The sequence below is a fragment of the Ovis aries genome, chromosome 1 (genome assembly GCF_016772045.2).
Source record: "Ovis aries strain OAR_USU_Benz2616 breed Rambouillet chromosome 1, ARS-UI_Ramb_v3.0, whole genome shotgun sequence".
NCBI lineage: Eukaryota > Metazoa > Chordata > Mammalia > Artiodactyla > Bovidae > Ovis > Ovis aries.
The window spans coordinates 98,536,989-98,559,873 of NC_056054.1; the positions used below are offsets into that span (position 1 = coordinate 98,536,989).

The window sequence follows — 22,885 nt, forward strand, 5'->3', positions numbered from 1 at the left end:
CATGTAAATATGGATCTTTCAAATATGATCAAAATTTTTGAGATTCTGTGCATAATAATTGCTATTTTAAAATTACAATTAGTATTCCATTTTAGAAATATACCAAGTTTATTCATTCACTTTGTTGATAGAAATTTGGATCAGTTCCAATTGAGTCTATTATGAATAAACTACTATAAATATTTGTGTACAAGCATTTTATGGATATCTTTTCATTTCTTGCAACACTCAATTAGAAAAAAAGGATATTTGCAAAGTGTCTCAAGTTACAGGATACTCTTAATTATTTTATTTTGAACTACCAAGTGTATTTTCTCTGGGGAAAGATTAATCAACTTCAAATGCCATCAAACAAACAAAACTATCTGGATATTCAAGAGGTATGCTGACTGAAATCATGAGAAGAAGGGAAGGAGAGAAAGAGAAAGAAAGGGAGAGAAGGGAGAAAGAAAGAGGAAGAGAAATATATAGATTTAGTAATTTTCCTACAAGCATGACTTCAAAATTGTATCTGTTTGATGACAGCATAAACAAACATTTTAAATATCAGCCTGAAAAAAAATAAAAATAATAATAATAATAATAAATATCAGTTTGAAAAGCAATAGGGTTCCATATGTATGTCTACAGAAAATGGATAAATTGCAGTATATTCATACAATGCAATATTAAACAAGATATGAACCAGAGATATATGCAACAACAGGGATAAACCTTAAAAAATCAGGAGGATTATATTTTAGGCTTACGTTACATTTTGTCATCAATGGTGTGTATGTTCTCTACTTCTCATCAAGGGAGTGGTACATCCATAGGCCCTAATCAAGGAATATCCCTGGACAGTCATATTATATCACATGATCCCACCTTCTACCTATTTTGGACAACTGATGACTAACCCAAGAGCAGCCAACCCACAAGTAAAACAAATACATGTAATCATGCTCAATAAAATTAGGATGCACGCAATATGTGCGCAATGGATTCCATGCTCAGTATGATTGCCAGAGGTGATAACAAATCTTGTCTTCAGAAGCTTCAGAAAAGATATAACTAAATGGGGTCCTGAACAAGGGAGGAGAAAAGAAACTTATCGCAAATATGGTTGAGACCGAAAATAAAGTTTATTGACTCATATGGGCTGCAGTCCATAGGGTCACAAAGGGTTGGAAATAACTGAATAACTGAAAATACACATATATAGATCGCTGACCTAGTCAAAGTGAAGCAAAGTATACAAAGAAACAAAATTCTTACTCAGAATAAAATATACATCCAGGAGTATTTATAATGATAAAAAGGATAATTCTCAAGAAGCTATACCAAGCCTACATGTGCATGCACTTAATAGCAGAACATGGAAAAAATGATAGAGTTGAATGGATAAACATATAAACCCAATATTATAGTAGAGATATCAACACCCCTCTCAACTGTTAATAGAACAATTGATGATAATAAAACACTGCATCATTTTAAAAACACAACAGAAAACCAAGAACTATGAGTATCCCACCCACTGCTAGTGATGAGGCTTTCATTTCCAGTCAACAGCCTGGTGATCCAGTTCCAAAACGCTTTTTAAAAATTCTGTTCCCTAGGACCATGCTTGTAAAGTCGAGCTGTTTTTAAACATGGCTGCTCATCAGAAACATATCTGGAGCTCTGGAGAAAAAAAGCAACACCTGGGCATTTGTATTTTTCAAAAATCTCCAAGATCATTCTGATATGCATCTGGATTTTTTAAAGTGATTATAGGTTTTTCTATTAAATGGTAGTTTGGGTGATATGCAATTCTATTATTTTTCTGTTGACCAATTGAGTGAGTTACAAAACAGTTACATAATCACAATAATAAAAGATGTTTATCAGTTTTCATAATCAATAGCTAGACAAAAAATATAAAAGATCATTATAACTGCAAGTTATAATGGGAACACGATTAATCTGACAATATAAAATGATTACATACAATTTGGGGGATCATGCAGAGTGATGTGGAGAAGGCAATGGCACCCCACTCTGGTACTCTTGCCTGGAAACTCCCATGGACGGAGGAGCCTGGTAGGCTGCAGTCCATGGGTTCACACAGAGTCGGACATGACTGAGCGACTTAGCAGCAGCAGCAGCAGCAAAGTGATGTGGTAAGTGGAAGAGCATACGTGTAAATGGATTAAATGTACCAACCAAAATCTATTTACATTTAAGGCAATTATCAATCTGTAAGGACCATTCTCAGTATTCACTATCTGAGGCATGTTCCCCAAGAAACAGATCTGAGACAGATTGCTGTGCCCAAGACTGCTCTCTGGAACACCCAAAGTAGAAATAGGCAGACATAAAAGCTGAACTATGATCCAGCTTTGACAGAGGTTCCAGTTGATCCCATGCGGAGCTGGAAAGACTCATAAGCCTTGTCTCCAGTTGAGGTGAGGGGACCAGGCCTCTTAGGTGTTGGATGGGAGCTGCCCCCAGTAGGGGTGTTACCGTAGGCAAGACAGCTCCTTTCAGCAGAGAGCAATTCTCAGGGGCCTCAGTCCTGAAGGGGGATGTGGGCAGTGCAGTACAGCCTTTACCACATAAGGTCTGATGCTTGGTTTGGTCACATTTGTGACACTTGTGCACAGATAACAAGTGGAGATGTTAAGTAGCCATTTGGGTATAAAATCTTGAAGCTCAAGAGAAAGGCCTGGGCTATAGCCAAATGAGAAGGAGAAAAAAAAAAAAGTAACATATACTTTTTTTTTTTTTTTCTATAGCCTGGGCTATAGAAATTCAACAGCATTTGGGTGAAATTTTAAAACTGTAACACTAGGTAATATTATATATAAATTACACCTAATTTTTTTAAAAAAGCCTAGATGATATACCAGGGGAATTAGAAGAGTAGTTGTGCAAAACCTGAACTTTGGAGCATGTCGAATTTAAGAAGTTTGGAGGGAGAGGAGGAACAAGCCAAAGTAATTGAGAAGGAGCAGCCAGTGAGATAGAAAGAAAGCTAAAAGTGTGTAGACCATGAAACCAAGCGTGCAAAGTGTTTCCAGCAGGAAAAAATGATCAGTAATGTCAGATGCTGCAGACAGGTCAAAGGAGATGGAAGGCTGAGATGCGCCCATTGAGTCTAGCCAGGAGAAAGTCACTGGTGATCTTGACAAGAAAAAGGTTTGGTGGAATCGTCAGCGTGGAAAAATGATTGGAGTGAGCTTATGAGAGAATAGGAAGAGAGAAACTGAAAGCATTAAAAATTAGCTGATTGATACCTATACTCCAATATCACAAGTTCTAAAAATTAAAACTTTTAAATAGTTTTTTAAGTATTAAAAGCAAAAACCTTTATGCTCACTCTCAAATACTTATAAAATTTACAATAATGAGTTATTTTTAGTGCAGCAATATTATTGAATATGCCTCATTGATTTAGAAACTTAAAATAATTATTTTATTGAAGTATAGTTGATTTACAATGTTGTATTAGTTTCTGCTGTATAGCAAAGTGATTCATATATATACACACACACACACACACATATATCTGAATAAACTTTTTCATACTCTTTTCCATTATGGTTTATCATGGGATCTTGAATAGAGTTCCCTGTGCTATACAGTGAGACCTTGTTGTTTACACATCCTATATATAATGGTTTGCATCTGCTAACCCCAAACTCCCAATCCACCCCTCTCCAAACCCCGCTCCCCCTTGGCAACCACAAGTCTGTTCTGATTTGGAAATTTTTGATTTAATACTTTCTGACATACTGTCTCTAAGATCTAAGTTTTAGATATTTGCTGTTAATGGCTAATGAAACTGAAAAGACCTATAATCAAAGATATGTGATCCAAGTGGAATAAGTGTTAAATTATCTGTATAATAAAGTATAACATTTATTTTATAAGTGTCATAAAGTATAACATTCACCTTCAAAAATAATTAGCTGATTGAGATGGAGAAAGACAAACACCACAAGATTTCACTCATGTGTGGAACAGAAAAAACAAACAATAAACAAGACAAAACACAGAGAGAGAATAGCGTAGTGGCTACCAGAGAGAAGGGGCAGAGGAAACGGGCGGGGAAGGAGTAAAACAGGTAAAAGAGGATAAAATGTAAACAGGTACAATCATGAAACTAAACGTAAACTCCACTCCTTATACTTATAGGAGCAACCATAAAACCTCTTATATAAGCAACCATAAAATCAAATCAATTTACAAATTAAATATAGGCATACCAATAAAATTCAGATTGACCTCATTAAGTTAATGTGACATGTAATACTATTTTGTTTAAGCAAAATCACCAATGCAGAGTTTATTGATAAAAATGTAACATCTTATTGACTTGATTCTTTCGATTTTGTGCACAATGGATGTGCATTTAAATCATTGTCATATCATTGCTGATAATTTTCTTTATTAAAAAAAAAGGAGCTCATTTAACCATAGATTTGTTTTGGGGTGAAATGAAGTGAAAGTCATTCAGTCATGTCTGACTCTTTGCAACCCCATGGACTGTAGCCTGCCAGGCTCCTTTGTCCATGGAATTCTCCAGGAGTGGGTAGCCATTCCCTTCTCCAGGGGATCCTCCCAACCCAGGGATCGAACCCAGTTCTCCCACCTTGCAGGTGGATTCATTACTGTCTGATGGGTGAGTGACTCAATTTAATGGGTGCCCCCCTTCCAAATAAAACATTGTAATTTTTTTTTAATCTTTTAAGCAAAAAATTAATTATTGCACTTTATTTCTTCCTGTTGAACTGCAGCATGTTGGTATGAACAAAGAAAATACAAGTAAAACACTTTAAATATTAATACCATACACATGCCGTACTCACTGACGTGCACAGATTCTTTCAAGTATGACATTTCTCTTCTCTGTCACACAATAGTGATGACAATTCTCCCAGCAGTTTCACTTTCTTGAACCAATACAAAACTTTCATCTACAGATGAGGTGGAGATGTTATTTGTCCTTCATGTGACAGGAATATGATCAGAAACAGACACAAACTGGGACACCAAAAATTGGAGGCCATATTTAGTCTTTAAGATAGTTATCTATAATTCAGAATACATTTATATTACTTTTTAGAGGTTATCATAAACATGGAACACATCATGGGAAAAACAGAGATTACAAGCTGCTAAAATGCCTATATTGATCTTTGTAAAGTTAGTCCAGCAGCTTATCTTCTCTGCATGAGAATGAAGGGGAAAAAAAAACAAACAAACAGCCCTTGGCTGGTCTCCAGCCCTTACTTTTCTATGGTTTTCTCCTCTCCCCTCAAACAAAATAGGAAAGGAGCTGACTATCAGGTATACATTGACATTCATTCACACAAATGTGCTGCTTCCATTTAAACCTTTTAATCTATCATTGAAGAAGGAAAGACTTTCCCTCTCTTAAAGGAAATTAAGATTCAGAAATCCCTGGATTGGTAGCAGATACTGGATTTGATATATAGAGAAGATATATAAGAATGACTTCTCCTTAGAATTTATGCTTTGGAAGGAACTTCAACATAACCCTAACCTAATCTGAGGTCTAACTTGCATGCGCAGGTTCAGCTAGTCTGACCTAGAGAAAACTGTCCCCGCTGTATTAACCTGCCTGAGACACTGCAAGTCCCTTCTCCAGAGAGCTCTCCTCCTCCCTGCCCCTGTGCCATAGCTGGCCCTGGCCTGGGGTGCTCTTCCTTTCTGCCTTTCCACTTTCTGATGCCTACCAGTCTTCTTCTTCCCATCCCACCATCCTGCCACCCTAGGAGGGAGAAATTGCTCCAGGTCCCCTCTGTTGTGGGGCAGGAGAGGTGGGCTGGCATGGAAAAGCTTGGTGGCATGGTGAGCTTCTCTTCATCTCAAGAGAAGCTCTAGTACTGAGTGGTAAGACATGGCTCTTGCCTTTCATTGCTTGGGTGACAATACAGAGCCTAAGATGTTGGAGATTATAAAACACAGAACATGGTCTCTAGGTCCACAGAGATGCTTTTCAGCTATAAAAATAGTGGGCAATGCTAATCAGCTTAATGGGAATATGTCTTAAGGGTTTTCTCTAAATAGTAAGCTCACCCATTCAATCAGATTTCCTGGTCTAAAGAGCTCTCAATGGCTAATATTCCACTGAAGTGAGGCATGGAAGGATTCTTGACTTTTCTTGAAGAGCAGAAAAGGAAGATGAATATGACCATAAACTGGGATTAAGAGCGTGCCAACTCAAATATTTTATATAAGACATGCTCCTAATTTCTTTCTACATAGTAACAAATACTGGGGGTTTTTTTCTGTCTTGTTTTTTTAAACTCTTCTTTTCATGCTTTCATCAAACATTCATTAAGCTTCATTTTTGTGATAGGCTCTTTGCTAAGTGTTTCAGGATTCCAAGATACAAAAGACCTGCCCTCAAGGATAAGAAAGAAAACAGTCCCTGCCCTCAAGGGATTTTTAGTCTGAAGAAGGAAACAGTAAACTGTAAAACAAGTAGACAAATAATTGCAATACATGATCACTTCCTAACTTGTTCAGGGCTCATGCAACCATCTATATTTCCTTTATTTTTTGTTTTCTGCTGTAATCGCCACAATGCAAGGTCCACTCTGGTTGAAGACTCTGCAGCCTTTACCTAATGTCCTGCAAAGAAGGACATTCAGCACATGTGTTTTTGGTAATGAAGATACAGATTTTATATAATGACAACCAACCCATCTATAGATTGCAAGCTGTTTGTGCAGAGGCTGTGTCTAATTGTCCATTTTGTAAAGCCTCTCATCCACTGGAAAAGTGCTTTTAAGTGCTAAGAAAATGTAGTAATACTCTCCTGCTGCCACCTGCTGCTTTATTTCCACCAAGTTGGGCTCAGAATCGTAGAAAATGTAACTGAAAATCATTTACCATGCTCAACTATAAAATGAAATCCTGCTCTCCAACACACATGCAGGCACATGTCAATACACACCCACTCACCACCCAACACATATATATATACTTTCTCTCATTGCCTCCATCTCTGCTGGCCCCAAACAGCATTTATTTGCATTCAGTTTCTTTATACCCCCACCCATGAGAGGGGGAAATAAATCACACCTACAGGTTTTCTTGAGCACTGTGTTCAACTAGGACTAGAGAATGCAACCAAGGTGACATGATCAGAAAAATGTTTTCCTCTGGATGACAAAAGCATGTTTCAGGCACAATTCAAGGCTCAAGAGAATCAGCGATGAACAAGAGAAATACATTTTCTGCCCTAAAGGAGGTTATATTCTAGGGTGAAGGGTTCTGATAACTCCTAAACAAATAAATATCATACATGAGTAATGGCTAGAAAAGTATGTTAAAAATAGCAGTGTGACTAAGGTGCTACTCCAGTTAGACTAGGGATGGCCCCTTAGAGGAGTCACGATTGCAAGAGGAGGTGATACTGGTAAAGAAAAAGAGGAAAAGAGGCCAAGCTCTAAGAGAAGAGCATTTCAGGCAGAAAGTTCAGAATCGATCCTGAGGACTTCCCCTGCTGGTAGAGTAGATAAGAATCCACCTGCCAGTGTAGGGGACATGGGTTCAATCCTTGGTCCAGGGAGATTCCACATGCTGTGAGGCAGCTAAGCCCATGCACCACAGCTATTGAACCTGCACTCTAGAGCCCATGAGCGGTTAACTACTGAGCTCATGTGCTGCACTGAAGCCTGTGTGTCTAGAGCCTGTGCTGCGCAGCAAGAGAAGCCGCCATGATGAGCAGCCCATTCACTGCAATGAAGAGTCACTCCCACTCGCCACGACTAGAGAAACCCCATTCACAGCAACAAAGACCAATGCAACTGAAAATAAAAAGTAATTAATAAAAAAGAACAGATAGGTCCTGAGACGAGAAGGACTTTGAAATCTTAGGGAAGAGGGAAGGCCAGGGTGGCCAGAGCAACATGAGGTGAGTGAGGAGCAATCAGAAGAAAAGGAGGCTGGCAAGAGTGGCAGGGTGGGACCGGCAAGTGCCTGGTAGACCATGATAAGGCATTTGGATCTGACTGTACATGCAAAGGCAAAACCACTAGAGGAACTTAAGCAAGGGGGTGATGCAATCTGCTCTTCTCTTCTGAATGATCACCGTGGAGGATGGATTAGAAGGGAAAGAGTAGGCACCAAAGACCAGTTAAGAGGCCATGGCTGTCATCTAGGTGTCAAGGGGGTAATGTGCTGCAGCAGACAGTGAAGATGGGAGAAATGTCAACTTTGAGATTTACCTTGTAGGTAGAGATGAAGGGTTTATTGAAGAACTAGATGTGGGAATGAGTGAAAGAAAGGAATCTAATAGGGCTCCCAGAACAACTACGTAGAGATGATAGCATGTGCTGAGGTGAGGAAGGCTGGGTGGGTGAATGAATATATTTGGGAGTGGGAAATCAATAGCTCTATTTGGCCATGAAAGGCCTGAATAGCTGTTAGATTTCCAAATGGAACAGACACTTAGATTCTAAGTCTGGATCTCAGAGAAGAAGCCCAGTTGGAGATCTAAGAGTCATCAGCATGTAGACGCTTCATAAGATCATGTTTGTTGACCTTAGCCAGCTTCATAGCTTCAGATAATATCTTTACCTAACCTAAAGGAGATCAGTCCTGGGTGTTCACTGGTAGGATTGATTTTGAAGCTGAAACTCCAATACTTTGGCCACCTGATGCAAAGAGCTGACTCATTTGAAAAGACCCTGATGCTGGGAAAGATTGAAGGCAGGAGGAGAAGGGGACGACAGAGGATGAGATGGTTGGATGGCATCACCAACTCAATGGACATGCGTTTGGGTGGACTCCGGGAGTTGATGATGAACAAGGAGGCCTGGCGTGCTGCAGTTCATGGGGTTGCAAAGAGTCGGACATGACTGAGAGACTGAACTGAACTGAACACCCTCTATCCCAGAACAGCATTTTTCCATCAGCAAGAATAGCAAAGTAAATGACTGGATGGAATGTTAAAAATCTACCATTCTAAAGAAAAAGCAACTCCAGGCACTAGCATAACATATCAGACTTCGCAAAAGCTCTGCCACCAACCCCCTCATTTTATTAGTGAAGAGTTTGGTGTGCAGAGAGGTGAGAGACCAGTGATGTCACACAGCTGGTACATACAGAGCAGAGTCAAAGCTTATACCTACACGTGAGGACCCCCAGCACAGCGTCCCCTCAACACAACCTCCAACAGCCAAAGTGGCCTGATGGCATTAGAGTCAGTGGACTGCAAACAAGGTCAGGAGTATATCTATTCCACAAATAATTTTAAACTTAAAATTTCAATCCATATTTGAGGCTTTCATTTATCATTCAAGAGTGAGAGTTCTAGGTGCAGCATAGAACCAATAGGACCAAAAGTTTTAAAAACAAAACTTCTGGGAATCAGGCTGTTCATCTCTATCGCTAAGGCTCCTCTGAACCCCATTTATCTTGGTCATAAATGAATATCAAGAGGGTGTCTGGCTCCCAGGAGCCCTGAGAGTCTGCATCAGCCCTTTGGGACTGTGGTGATGAAAGGTAAGGCACCACTCCGTGACCTGCAAAGCACCACTAGAGGGCTGCAGAGACTAGCAGTGACAGGCACAGACGGCCATCACCTAGTGGTCCAATCTCCCTTTAGGTGGAGGAAACTGGAGCCTCGGAAAGATTAAGTGGTGCTCCCAAGGCCACCCAGGCGGTGAGTGGCAGAACCACAATTCCGTCACAGGTCCTCTGATTCAAAATCCAGAGTAATGTGACAGCAAGTACCTGGATTTTAGAGCCAAGAATCTCCTGTGCCTTGTTTTGGGTACTTGGTCAAATTTCCTAACTTGTCTGAACCTCTGTGTCCTCGTGTTTTGTGGGTGACAGTGCTTCTGCCATGCTGTGGATCAAACTACGTCAGTAAGTTAGCAGAGGTGAGAGGTGTGGCATTTAGTCAACACTGGTCAGGCTTTCCCCTTGTAGCTGGGGCCCTGGTTCCTCTCGGAACTCGCTCAGCTTCATGAAGCAGCTTTTAGTGATGAATCCAAATGATTCCATCTGGTGACAATACTCTGCCGCATGGTGATGTGTATAAAGGGCACTGAGTATCACTTAAAAACAAACAAAACTGTAGGAGGTGTATCTTAAACAAGGAGCTGGGGTAAATAAAGCGGCTTCCTTGCCAATGTCCTAGGATTTGGATCTCCAGGTCCCTTCATCCACCCCCAGTCAGTGAATGTTTGTAGAGGACTTCTAATGGGCAAAGGAGTGTGCTGAGGAGACAGACAGACAGACAGACAGAGACAGACACACACACACACACACACACACACACCCTGCCCTCACCATAAATCTCTGAACCATTCTGCTCCAGGTATTGCCTTTGTCACATCATTTATCTTATTCCATTTATCCCCACAATTTATCTTTCTGCATGTATTCCCACAATAGTCCCGAGACCTAAGAGTCAGGCCTCATTGGCTTGATTTTAGAAACTGAGGTTCAGAGAAGTTAAGTAACTTGTCAGAGTTCTAGCAAAGCTGGAATTTAAGCTCAGCTCTGCCTCTTCACTGTGTCCCCTTTTCTTTAAGGTGCTTATAAGGCAAAAACACAAGAACGTGGAAAATGCCATAAAAAGAAGGCTATTGGGAGTTCCGAAGGAAACTTCTGAGGGGATCAGAAAGGAATTCTGGGGAAAGTGACTAGCGAGGAGGCAGGAAAAGAAAGAAGGAATCCCTACACATCTCTGTGCAGGAAATCTGAGGTGCTGAATCATGGTGAATTTGGTATATAAGAGAAAGAAAAAGACAAAGACACACACACACACACTCTAAGCCTGATTGAATTCTATAAAAGAATACTTCCTGGAAGGAAGTAGGATCAAAAGTTGAAGTGAAAAATCTGAAGTTGGAGTTGTAACACCAGTGTGCTTCACTACCAGCTCACCCAGGAAATTAATTTCATGTTGGATTGTTCTATTTAAAAAAACCTGATGGAAGTGTCTCCACAAGGTAAACAATGGGAAAGACTCCAGGAACTTCCTAAAGCATTTAACACAGCCAAAGGCTGGCCAGACTTAATTGACCAGAGTATATTGGAGGCCAGGGAATCCCAGCTCACTTCCGCCCCCCGCCCCTCTATTCCCCACCTGGCCAACCGCCAGGTAAAGATGCTAGCCCAGTGGCCAAGTGCAGCAGCTGCAAGGCAACCCCTGCCCTGGGCTTCAGGGGTGCTGCCCACCGGCACATTAGTCATTGTGAGCATCTTCTGAACATGACCGTCCAGATGCTCTCACAAAGCAGTTCTAGAAATAGCCAGGCACCTGAATGTAACCCAACACAGGAAGCACCCTTCCATCCGGTGTAAAGCACACTCCTCCGAAGGGGCAGGGAGAGGAAGTCGGAATACGAATCATTCATTCACCCACCAGAACTGAGCCTCCAGCTGAGCCAAATGTAGATCTCAACCTTGGCTGACACATTAGAATCACCTGGGAACTTTTTAAAATACCAATGCCGGGGCTCCACCCGAAACCAATTAAGTAAGAATATCTGGGAGTGGAGCCCAGGCCTTGGTATTCTTTAAAAGCTCTCTGGATAATTCTTCTGTGGTTGCGAATCATTGTATGAGATATTATACATACCAGAAAAACAAAGAGAGAGAGAGAATCACCAATCAAGCCTCACAGAGCTCACGGTTTCACAGAACCCTACAGTTTGCAATGTGTTGTGTTTCCCCACCCCACGCCCCCCCCCCCCCCCACCCCCCGCCCCAAGCAGGTAACACTGATTGACCTTCACAATCAGCCTGGGAGAGTATTGTTTCTTACCCATTTTATAGATGAGACAGCTGAGGCTCAGAGGCGATATCTGGTTGCCCTGTCACACAGCAGGAAAACAGCAGGGCAGGCATAGGAACCAGGTTTTCTGATTCAGGTCTCCTATTCCCATATCACTGAGCAACATACAGAGGAATTGGACTTGGGAAGAGGTCCAGGGCACATCATAACTGCACCATGGCCAAGGTCAAGACCTGAAAGAACACGGGAGTCCTAGATGGACTGACTTGTCATAACAAATGTCCACCAACCAGCTGATGTCCAGCAGTGTTCCTAAAACTATGCCTACGCTGATCAACGGTTTGTTTATATAACTATTTTCATTAAGGATTTTTCTAGGCTACAGAACCTTGTGGCCAGAATAGTAAGTAAACACGTAAAAGATCACCTTGCCAGGCTCAACAATTGGCCTTGGGATATGTATGCTAACAACCCCTAAGAAGAATACAACTTACTGCACAAATTCTTGGGCTGTGAACAGTAGTTAGTACTAGCAGGTTGGCTGACTTGCTGGCCATTAATGAACAGTCAATAGGTGTTTGAGGGGCAGCCTGTGTTAATAGAAAAAGGAAGACAGGTGCAGCTTGTGGCTAAACAGTGGGCCAAATGCAAAGGCTTTGAAATCTAATTCCCTCTCCTTGTGGCTGTTTAGCCTTATGAAACCTTTGCCTCTTTAAGCTACACACAGCTTTGCCCACCCAGCAGTGGGCTATGACATTCCCAAGGTGGACCCGGAGATGTTGAGTCTCATTTCCGGAGTGCCAGTCCTCTGGGGACCAGGAATTACTCTTCATAACAGATTTACCAGCCCTGTGCTTCTCTCTTTAGCAACTTTGGCCTGGGCTCATCTCTGTCTGTTATTCTAAGCACTCTACTTTCTCACTCCTGGTGTCTGTCACCTATAAAATGCAACCCTCTCATTTTGCAATTGAGGAGATTGAGGTCCAAAGAGAGACTTAGCCAAAGCCAAGTTGAGGGTGGGAGATCTAGGACCAGTCCAGCCTCCTGGTCCAATCCAGTTGCTCTGTAAGGACAGAACAACCAGGACTACAGAGCATTGCCTGTGTAGATCCCATTCCAATCGCTAATTCAAGGGACACACAGTTACCAGACTCATGTCAGCAGTCTTTTTTTTTTTTTTAATTTGTTTAGTTGTGTTGGGTCTTAGTAGTGGCATATGGGAGCCGGTTCCCTAATCATGAATCGAACCCAGGCCCCTGCCTTGGGAATACGGAGTCTTAACCGCTGGACCACCAGGGGAGTCCCCAGACCCATTTTTAAAATATAGCTTTATACCAGACTCATTTTAGTGGCTCTCAGGCATGGGTCCAACCTTTGGCAAAATCATGATATCAATAAAGCTAGTCTTATAACCTCTCACCTCTTTCATGTCAAGAAGGAATTAAATACACCAAGATATGTGACTAAAATGCATTACTAATACCTCAGTATATGCAAAACTCAAATCCATATTTTAGAAGAGCACCCAGGAGGAGATGAATCCAAAAAGAAGGTCTCTGCCAATAGCACATTCAGTCTGTGATAGCTGAAGTTAGCTGACCTCAACTTCTTCAATAACAGTAGTAATAATTCTAAGCAATATCATCACCATCATCAGTAACCTACCACTTACTGAGTGCCCAGTACATTCCAGGGCTTCCCTGATGGCTCAGATGGTAAAGAATCCGCCTGCAAGGCAGGAGAAATGGATTTGATCCTGGGTCGGGAAGATCCCCTGGAGAAGGGAATGGCAACCCACTCCAGTATTCTTGCCTGGAGAATCCCATGGACAGAGGAGCCTGATGTGCTACAGTCCATAGGGTCTCAAAGAGTCAGACACAACAGAGCAACTAAGCACACACGCACATGCGGTACATTCCGGGTGGTGTGAAGCATATGTATCACTTAACGCGCATGTGAAGCAGCTCTTAGTTTCTCCATAAGTAGATAAGAAAACTCAAACTCAGGGTGGGTAGTAACTGCAGAAGTTCGCAAAGTAAGTACCTGAGCCAAGACATGGCCGTTATACCATATACATAAACCTCCTGGACTGAGACCTTATGTGAACCAATCTCCAGAAATTGTGGTCTCAGAAGGGATTGCATAGATCCAAGGATGCACAGGAGAGAGAAGCACCTGCCCGCAAGGGGTGAACATCTTACAGTTCCCTTCAAACTGCCCCTGAGCCCCATCCCACTCCACCCGCCCTGGACCATTCATCTCCTCGTTAGTCATAGACCCTGGAGGCTGTGAGGGAAACAGGCAGTTTGAGCCGGAGTGCCAGTCCTGGCCCAACCCTGGAATGGAGCCTGCTGCCTGTGACGTTCATCAACTGGTTAATTTCAGAAAGGCATCCATTTGCACCAGCTGCTTAAAAAGCTCTTGGCCCTCAGGAGACGCTCAGCCAATCACAAGGTAAAGGCAGGGAGTTTTTTCTGGTAACCATATTCAACTGGGTGTCTGCCTGCTGCTTGTTTGGTTGTATAATTTCAACAAAGCTCAGGAGAGTAGGGAGTAGAGTTAAAATAAATGATCTTATTTCTTTTAAATTATTATTCTTATATTTATGGCTCACATTTGTCCTTAATGTACTCGTGCCCTATTAACCTACTATGATGGTGATGGTCATGATGAAAATTACTGCTGTTGCTCTCTATGTGGTGAGAGATGCTCAGCTCTTTCTGACAGGCTCTCTCCACGTAGCCACATCTCGTCTGAGTTATACGAAGGGGCGAGGGAAAGTCACCACAAGTCCAAGAATTGCGCTGAACTCTGTCAGTACAGGTTCAAGCCTCAAGTAAGAAATTCCTTTTAGAAATGACTGATAAACCAGAATGCAAACACATTCACATAGAAAAGGAGAGATCCTTCTCCAATCCCTAGAATTCACTGTCGAGTCCCATAAGGGAATAAACACTTTGTGACCACAGATTTAGAATAAAGGGCATGGGACTTCCCTGGTGGTTCAGTGCTTAAGAATTCACCTGCCAGTGCAGAGGACACAGGTTCGATCCCTGGTCCAGGAAGATTCCATATGCCTTGGGGCAGCTAAGCCTGAGAGCATCAGCTACTGAAGCCCACACGCCCTACAGCCAGTGCTTTGCAACAAGAGAAGACACTCCAACGAGAAGCCCGCACACCACAGCTGAAAAGTAGTCCCTGCTCTCTGCAACTAGAGAAAGTCCATGCACAGCAACCAAAAGCCAGCACAGCCAAAAATAAGTAATAGAATTTTTTAAAAAAATTAGAATAAAGGGCATGGAATGGTCTCAAGAAACCATTCTACCTGCCTGGGGTGAGTGTGGGGACTGTGGCAGGCCAGCCTCCCTTCTACAGCTAATACTTATCAAGGCCTCTCAATGTGCCAGGCACTGGACAGAAATGATCTGAGACTTTGCAGGAGTCCTAGGAGAAGGCTACCAGTTATCACCTCATTTTTGGCGGTAAAACAGAAGCTTAGAGATCTAGGTCAATGTACTCATCCACACCCAGGTGTGTCCAACTACATAGCTGACTGCTCTCAACCACCTGCTCTGTCCTGTTTCTCTAGGATTAGGGCTACTTAAAAAGCTGACATTATCTGGCCATACTTGGACTACCTTCTTCCCTTGATAGCATTGGAGACTTCTGATTGATTTTTGCTTCCATTTTCCTTTTTGTGGTCTCTATGCAAGCCACCTATCTGCATTTAACAGTTTATATTTTTGTTTTCAACTCTATGGTAAAAAGTCAAGCCAGGAAAATGTATATTATATATTAGAAGTTGGTGAACCATAGTAGAAAGTTGGGGAGGGAAGAATACAAACATATTATGTTCTTTTATTCAACAACAAATCTGTGCTGAATACCTTCTGCATCCCTGTGCATGTGTGTACACGTGCACTGAGTAATGTCCAATTCTTGTGACCCCAGGGACTGTAGCACACCAGGCTCCTCTGTCCATGGGATTTCTCAGGCGATACTGGAGTGCGTTGCCATCTCCTACTCCAGAGAATCTTCCTGATCCAGGACTTGAAAGTGAAAATCACCCAGTCACATCTGACTCTTTGCAACCCCATGGACTATATGGTGCATGGAATTCTCCAGGCCAGAATACTGGAGTGGATAGCTTTTCCCTTCTCCAGGGGATCTTTGCAACCCAGGAAGATCTAGGACTTAGAGCTGGCAATAAAAAGATGAACAGGTCTAGGCTATGCCCTCAAGTTCCAACAGTGTCTTAGGAATGAGAGTGGGAAACAGTAATGATCCGATGTTCAGGGTATCTGGAAGCCAAGGAAAATGTATGACCTGACCTTGCCAAAGTCTCTGGGTAGAGAAGAGGGCTGATAAGCCTTCATAGTGCTTTCTAAAATATACAAATAACTTCTATTAATTCACTGATAGCATCATAAGATCAATTGAAGTTCATTTTTTCAGTTCCTGTTCAAAACCACCTTAATATGACAAATATTTAGAAATACTGACTCATAAAGAAATATGAAGTGGAATTAAAAATAACAATAATAAACCAACATTTATTAATTCAGGTACCAGTCTAAGCTCTTTACATGTAGTAACTCCTTTAGTTCTCACTAGAACTGGAAGAGATGAGTAGTAATACTATTTCCATTTTACAGACTAAAAAATTGAGTCATAGAATGATACAGATGGCCAAGTAACACTTGTCTATGATGTACCTGATACTAAGATTAAAGCAAGGAGTAGAGAGAAATGAAAGTTTTAATTAGAGTAAAACTTGGGTCTTTGTGGGTAAGTGAACGAGTCGGTAGATACTTTCTGAGGGCCTTTCAATGTCACACCCTGAAAATCCTTCTTTACTTTGTTTCATATGTTGTAAAGGAAAAGCAAGAGATGAGAAAAGGAGGAAAGTAGACTAAGGCCACCAGAGCTTTTGGGAGATGCCGCTGGAACTCCAACCGTTAATACCAAAGAACCCGCACTCGGGAGATAAACAAGAAACATTTGTGTACAAAGTATATGAAGGAAATGAGTGGTAGAGGAAAAATAAAAAGCTCATTCAGAGATGGAAAAATATTGACCAGAAAAGAAAGCAAAAGCAAGTTCACAAATGGCCAGTGGGAGTGATGGGGAGGAACTGTGACAACAGACACCCATACACAGACCTCATGGTAGGTTTATCAGGGGTGCCAAATCTAACATTAGACTACTTCAAGTTCAAACAGTGGCAGGCTCTGCCACTCTCAAGTGTGACTGTGGGCAAGTACCCCAACCTCTCTGTGCCTGGTTTTCCTTGGCTATTATTTGTGGATAATATTAGTACCTTCCTTATAGAGCTGCTGAAAGATTAAGTGAGATAATACAAACACATGAACCCTGGCACACATGAACCCAGTGCTGTATGAATTTAGCCATTGTTATTAATCCTAAACTGGTGTGAATAAAACAAGACAAGTAGCATTCCAGCCTTTTCATTATATACAGCCTGATTATTTCTCGACAGAAGTTGTGGAAGGGACAAGAGGATGATGTAAATAGCCAGTTAGTAAGATCCTTGACAAACACCAAAGGAACTGAGACAAGCTATCATGGAGGAAAAAAGGTCACAACATGAGTCATTAGGAGGGTCCTTGAAATGGGCCAGCAAATGTACCTCTCCAGCTCTTCTGAGGATGGATCCGGAGAAAATGAGCTTGCTTCATATAGGAGGGAAGAATTTCCTGATGAGGGATGAGGGATGATGTATTGAGTTCTAAGGGAGAAGGAGTGATTCCTGTTTCCTACTTTTCAGAGCTTTAAATTATAAAAAGATAGCTACTTCTTATCCTGCTGAAGTCGGGGCTCAACCAAGGCCCAGGGGTGACTAGAAGAAAATACATTCCAAGTCTCAGGCCTAAGAACCTAGCATATGACCCATTCTCGTAGAATGTGTGTGTGTTAGTCACTCAGTCATGTCCAACCCTTTGCGATACCATGAACTGGTGTCGAGGCTCCTCTGCCCATGGAATTCTCCAGACAAGAAGAGTGGAGTGGGTTGCCATTCCCTTCTCCAGGGGCTCTTCCTGACTCAGGGATAGAACCCATTGCTCCTGCATTGGAGGCAGATTCTATACCTCTGAGCCACCAGGGAAGCCCATTCTCCTGGTCGTTTGGTTCTATTTTTTCACCTTCAACCACTAAGTAGCTGAGCACCTACTGTTTGCTACACCCCCTTGAAGGTCCCACACTTCATTAATATTCTAGGCCTCTCCTCCCTGCCAGGCCTTTCTGAAGCACCACAATCGTGCACGTGTGCATGCGGTTCCCATTCAACCCCAACACTCTGGCATTCTCCAGGAGCCTCTTTCTGATGCACATGCTCAAGTCAGCCATAACGAGTGTCCCTGGTGCGTGCGCCTGAGGACAGGTTGGAGGAGACAGCTTCACGCTGGTTCAGACACTGAGCGCCCCCTCAAGCTCCAGGTCTTCACACACGCACCTAGCAACCAGGGCCCCAGGAATCATAAGCATGATGCACTGACTTCTCTTGATTTCTAGAGTGCTGAGTAATGGGAATAAACAAAAGAAAAGAACCATATAAATAGACCACTCTAACAAGTGATCACATTCACACATAGAAACCGCAATAGCAAAGCAGAACAACAGGGAAACAGCACGCTAATGAGACCGGAAGGCTGTCTCAGTTTCTGGGCTCTGCTGGCTCGTGTTTTGAAACTCAGTTGCAGGAATGTCCCGAGGGAGAAAATTCCACCAGGGCGGACTATTATCAAGCTGTTGTGAAGGAGGTGGGGAAAGCTTGCCAAAGAGAATCTGATTCGCAAACTGCTCTTAGAAAGAGCCAATGCTGGGTCTGATCAGAGCTTTTTCTCTTAATGCTGCCTGATTTTTTTCAGAAATAAATGCCCAGGGTTACACTGCATCCTTGCAAACTCCCGGTGAAGGCTAGTGGTAGGGCTGGGTTAGAGGAGTGTAACCTGACCCCACCACCTGCTGGCAAGCTGGAAAGCTGGCTGGAAGGTTGGAGGGAAGGAAGGCAGCCTTCAAGAATCTTTGTGGAGGGCTTCGCTTCCTCCTCTTCCCATCCTCCCACTAAATGGCTTATTTCTCTGGTAGAATTCTGATACTCAGAGCCAAGGTTCTCCATGCATAAAGCAGGGATGATAACATTTGTTATCCACTTTTCCAGGGTCTTACAAAGCTTCCTGTTCTAATAGTTATGACACATTTGCACTTTTTCAGCAAAAGGTGACCGTCTGTAATCACCTTGAACTGTTGTTGGCAAATGATATTTATTGAGCATTGACTTTGGATCAGACCATGTGCTGGATATTATGTATGTATTATCTCATTCAGGCCTCACAACAGGCTGTCAAAGAAGGTGTTGCTAACCCTGGCTTTCTGGCACAGAAAAGGAAGCCCTGAAAAGTTAAATAACCTTGTCTAAATGTATACAGATAAAAAGAGGTAAGTTCGAGTCTGAAGTTTTCCCAATATGTGGCTCAGCCTTTCCTGTATGCTGTGGACTGTGTCTCCCTGGATTTTCTGTTCATTTACCCAGTGACTCCCCACTATGTGCTAGGTGTTCTTCATTCCTTTTTTCCAGATATAATATCTCTGTGTCTGTTTTTGTGTCTTTTTGTCTCTTAGTTTCCCTCTGCTATTCCTCTGCCATACTCCCCTCAGCCAGGTGGAGAACAGCACTCTCAGCCTACAGCCTAATCATGGACCAGCAGTTCTGAACCCTGCCATTCTGCAGCCCCATTCTTATCACACAATTTCAGGAAACCTCAGTACGTGTCCCCTGATGATGGACAGGGGGCCAGTTCAACTACGTGAAACTGGCAGTTTGGACCTCTACCTCTGCTGGGTGACCCTTCCTTGGAAAGGTCTGAAGAAGTCCATCCATTCATGAAATACCATAGTACACTAGACAGTAAATCACATATTGCTTTGTGACGGCTCTTCTACCATTGCCTTTAACAACTGGTTTAGCCCTTACATCTTTTACGTATTTTTATCTTGTTCCTGGAAGGAGGAACCATGTCTTATGTCTGTTTCATCAACAGTTCCCACCTGCTTAACACATGATGTGGTGTTGTTCAGTCACTAAGTCGTGTCCGACTCTTCGTGATCCCATGGGCTATAGCCCGCCAGGCTTCTCTGTCCACGGGATTTCCCAGGCAACCCACTAAAGTGGGTTGTCATTTCCCTTTCCAGAGGATTTTCCCCACCCAGGGACTGAATCCATGTCTCCTGCATTGGCAGATTCTTTACCACTGAGCCACCAGGGAAGCCCATCCAACTCTTAGGCATCCAATAGGTATTTGTTGATTTTATATCCCCTTCTTGACTCATTCTGTCCCTTGCTGGATAGTTCCCATCACTCTCTCTCCCATCCTTTCTTGTTTTTTCATTCCTTCCCTTCCTCAGTTAACTCAGCATAAGCCACGGAGTCATGTTTACCTACTAAACCACCTTCTTTGAGTAATACAAGTGGAAAGAAAGCCAAATTTGGAGTCTTATGATATAAGCTTTGATCACTACATGATGACAGAGATTGCTGGCTGCATCACCTTGGTTAAGCCACCAGACCCTTCTGAGCATCATTTTCCACCCAATCGTTGTTCTCAAGGACTTTCCCCTCCCATACCATGCCACGGAAACATATTGCAAAGGTCATCAATGTCTTCAGTTCAGTTCAGTCACTCAGTCGTGTCCGACTCTTTGCAACCCCATGAATCGCAGCACGCCAGGCCTCTCTGTCCATCACCAATTCCTGGAGTCCACCCAAACCCATGTCCATTGAGTCAGTGATGCCATCCAACCATCTCATCCTCTGTTGTCCCCTTCTCCTCCTGCCCTCAATCTTTCCCATCATCAGGGTCTTTTCAAATGAGTCAGCTCTCTGCATCAGGTGGCCAAAGTATTGGAGTTTCAGCTTCAACATCAGTCCCTCCAATGAACACCCAGGACTCATCTCCTTTAGGATGGACTGGTTGGATCTCCTTGTAGTCCAAGGGACTCTCAAGAGTCTTCTCCAACACCACAGTTCAAAAGCATCAATTCTTCAGCGCTCAGCTTTCTTTATAGTCCAACTCTGACATCCATACATGACCACTGGAAAAACCATAGCCTTGACTAGACGGACCTTTGTTGGCAAAGTAATGTCTCTGCTTTTTAATTTGCTGTCTAGGTTAGTCATAACTTTTCTTCCAAGGAGTAAGCGTCTTTTAATCTCATGGTTGCAGTAACTATGCAGTGATTTTGGAGCCCCCCAAAATAAAGTCTGACACTGTTTCCACTGTTTCTCCATCTATTTGCCATGAACTGATGGGACTGGATGTCATGATCTTTGTTTTCTGAATGTTGAGCTTTAAGCCAACTTTTCACTCTCCTCTTTCACTTTCATCAAGAGGCTCTTTAGTTCTTCTTCACTTTCTGCCATAAGGGTGGTGTCATCTGCATATCTGAGGTTATTGATATTTCTCCTGGCAATCTTGATTCCAGCTTCTGCTTCCTCCAGCCCAGTGTTTCTCATGATGTACTCTGCATAGAAGTGAAATAAGCAGGGTGACAATATACAGCCTGGACGTACTCCTTTCCCTATTTGGAACCAGTCTGTGTTCCATGTCCAGTTCTAACTGTTGCTTCCTGACCTGCATACAGGTTTCTCAAGAGGCAGGTCAGGTGGTCTGGTATTCCCATCTCTTTCAGAATTTTCCACAGTTGATTGTGATCCACACAGTCAAAGGCTTTGGCATAGTCAATAAAGCAGAAATAGAGGTTTTTCTGGAACTCTCTTGCTTTATCCATGATCTAGCAGATGTTGGCAATTTGATCTCTGGTTCCTCTGCCTTTCCTAAAACCAGCTTGAACATCAGGAAGTTCACGGTTCATGTATTGCTGAAGCCTGGCTTGGAGAATTTTGAGCATTACTTTACTAACGTGTGAGATGAGTGCAATTGTGAGGTAGTTTGAGCATTCTTTGGCATTGCCTTTCTTTGGGATTGGAATGAAAACTGACCTTTTCCAGTCCTGTGGCCACTGCTGAGTTTTCCAAATTTGCTGACATATTGAGTGCAGCACTTTCACAGCATCGTCTTTTAGGATTTGAAAGAGCTCAACTGGAATTGCATCACCTCCACTAGCTTTGTTTGTAGTGATACTTCCTAAGGCTCACTTGACTTCACATTCCAGGATGTCCAGCTCTAGGTGAGTGTGAGTGATCACACCTTTGTGATTATCTGGGTCATAATATCAATGTCTTACCTACAGTTAAATTCAGTACACCTTTTCCAGCCTTTTAATTTTGACCTCTCATCACATTTGTCCTTATTGACCAGTTTTTCCTAAACACTATCCCTTCAACTTTTGTGATATTGCTTCATCTGATACTCCTCTGACTTCTGTAGCTGCTGCTTCCCCTTATTGCTGTCATTTTTGTTTCTTATTAAAATAATTAAAATAGTCTCTAGCATTAGTCGCTGCTTACTATGTGCCAAGATTATGCTAAACTTCCTAGATGCTATTCCATAAGATAGGTGCTATTATTAGTACCTATAAGAGACATAAGAGAAACAAGTTTGACCCCTGGGTCGGGAAGATGCCCTGGAGGAGGGCTTGGAAACCCACTCCAGTATTCTTGCCTGGAGAATCACACGGACAGAGGAATCCGGTGAGCTACAGCCCACAGAGTCTGCAAAGAGTCGAACACGACTGAAGTGACTTAGTACGCATGCACACACAGAGGAAAAGACCAAGGTTGAAAGAGGTAACATAACTTTCCCAGGGACATACGGCCAGAGTTGTCTGTTTCCAAACCATATTCTCTCAACAGACACAACATGCTTCTCACTCTCCTTTATAAGCTGTCTTCCTCTACGCTTCCCTCTACTTTCAGAATTCCATGGAGCTCTATCCTGGGCCTGTTTCTCCTCTGTCATCTCTCCCTGGATAATCTCACCCACTTTTTGTCTTTAATAACCATCCATGTAGAAATATTACTATCCTCTGTCCTCAGTCCATGCTCCTCTCCTGAGCTCCAGGTCTTTTTCTCAACTGCCCAAGGCACAGGAACATATGACGTCTCACATGACTTGTTATCTTTTCCTCAAAACCTGGTCTTCCTCCCAGACT

At 42.5% G+C, this 22,885-nt stretch overlaps 1 long non-coding RNA gene across 1 annotated transcript in view; it reads right to left on the bottom strand.

Annotated features, from left to right (window-relative positions):
* The window catches only part of LOC121817731 (uncharacterized), a 199,772-nt gene that overhangs the window by 162,521 nt on the left and 14,366 nt on the right, over positions 1-22,885 (bottom strand). The window contains exon 4 of the long non-coding RNA XR_006057774.2: positions 11,783-11,985. This is a non-coding gene — a long non-coding RNA (uncharacterized LOC121817731). The remainder of the gene's footprint in view (positions 1-11,782; positions 11,986-22,885) is intronic.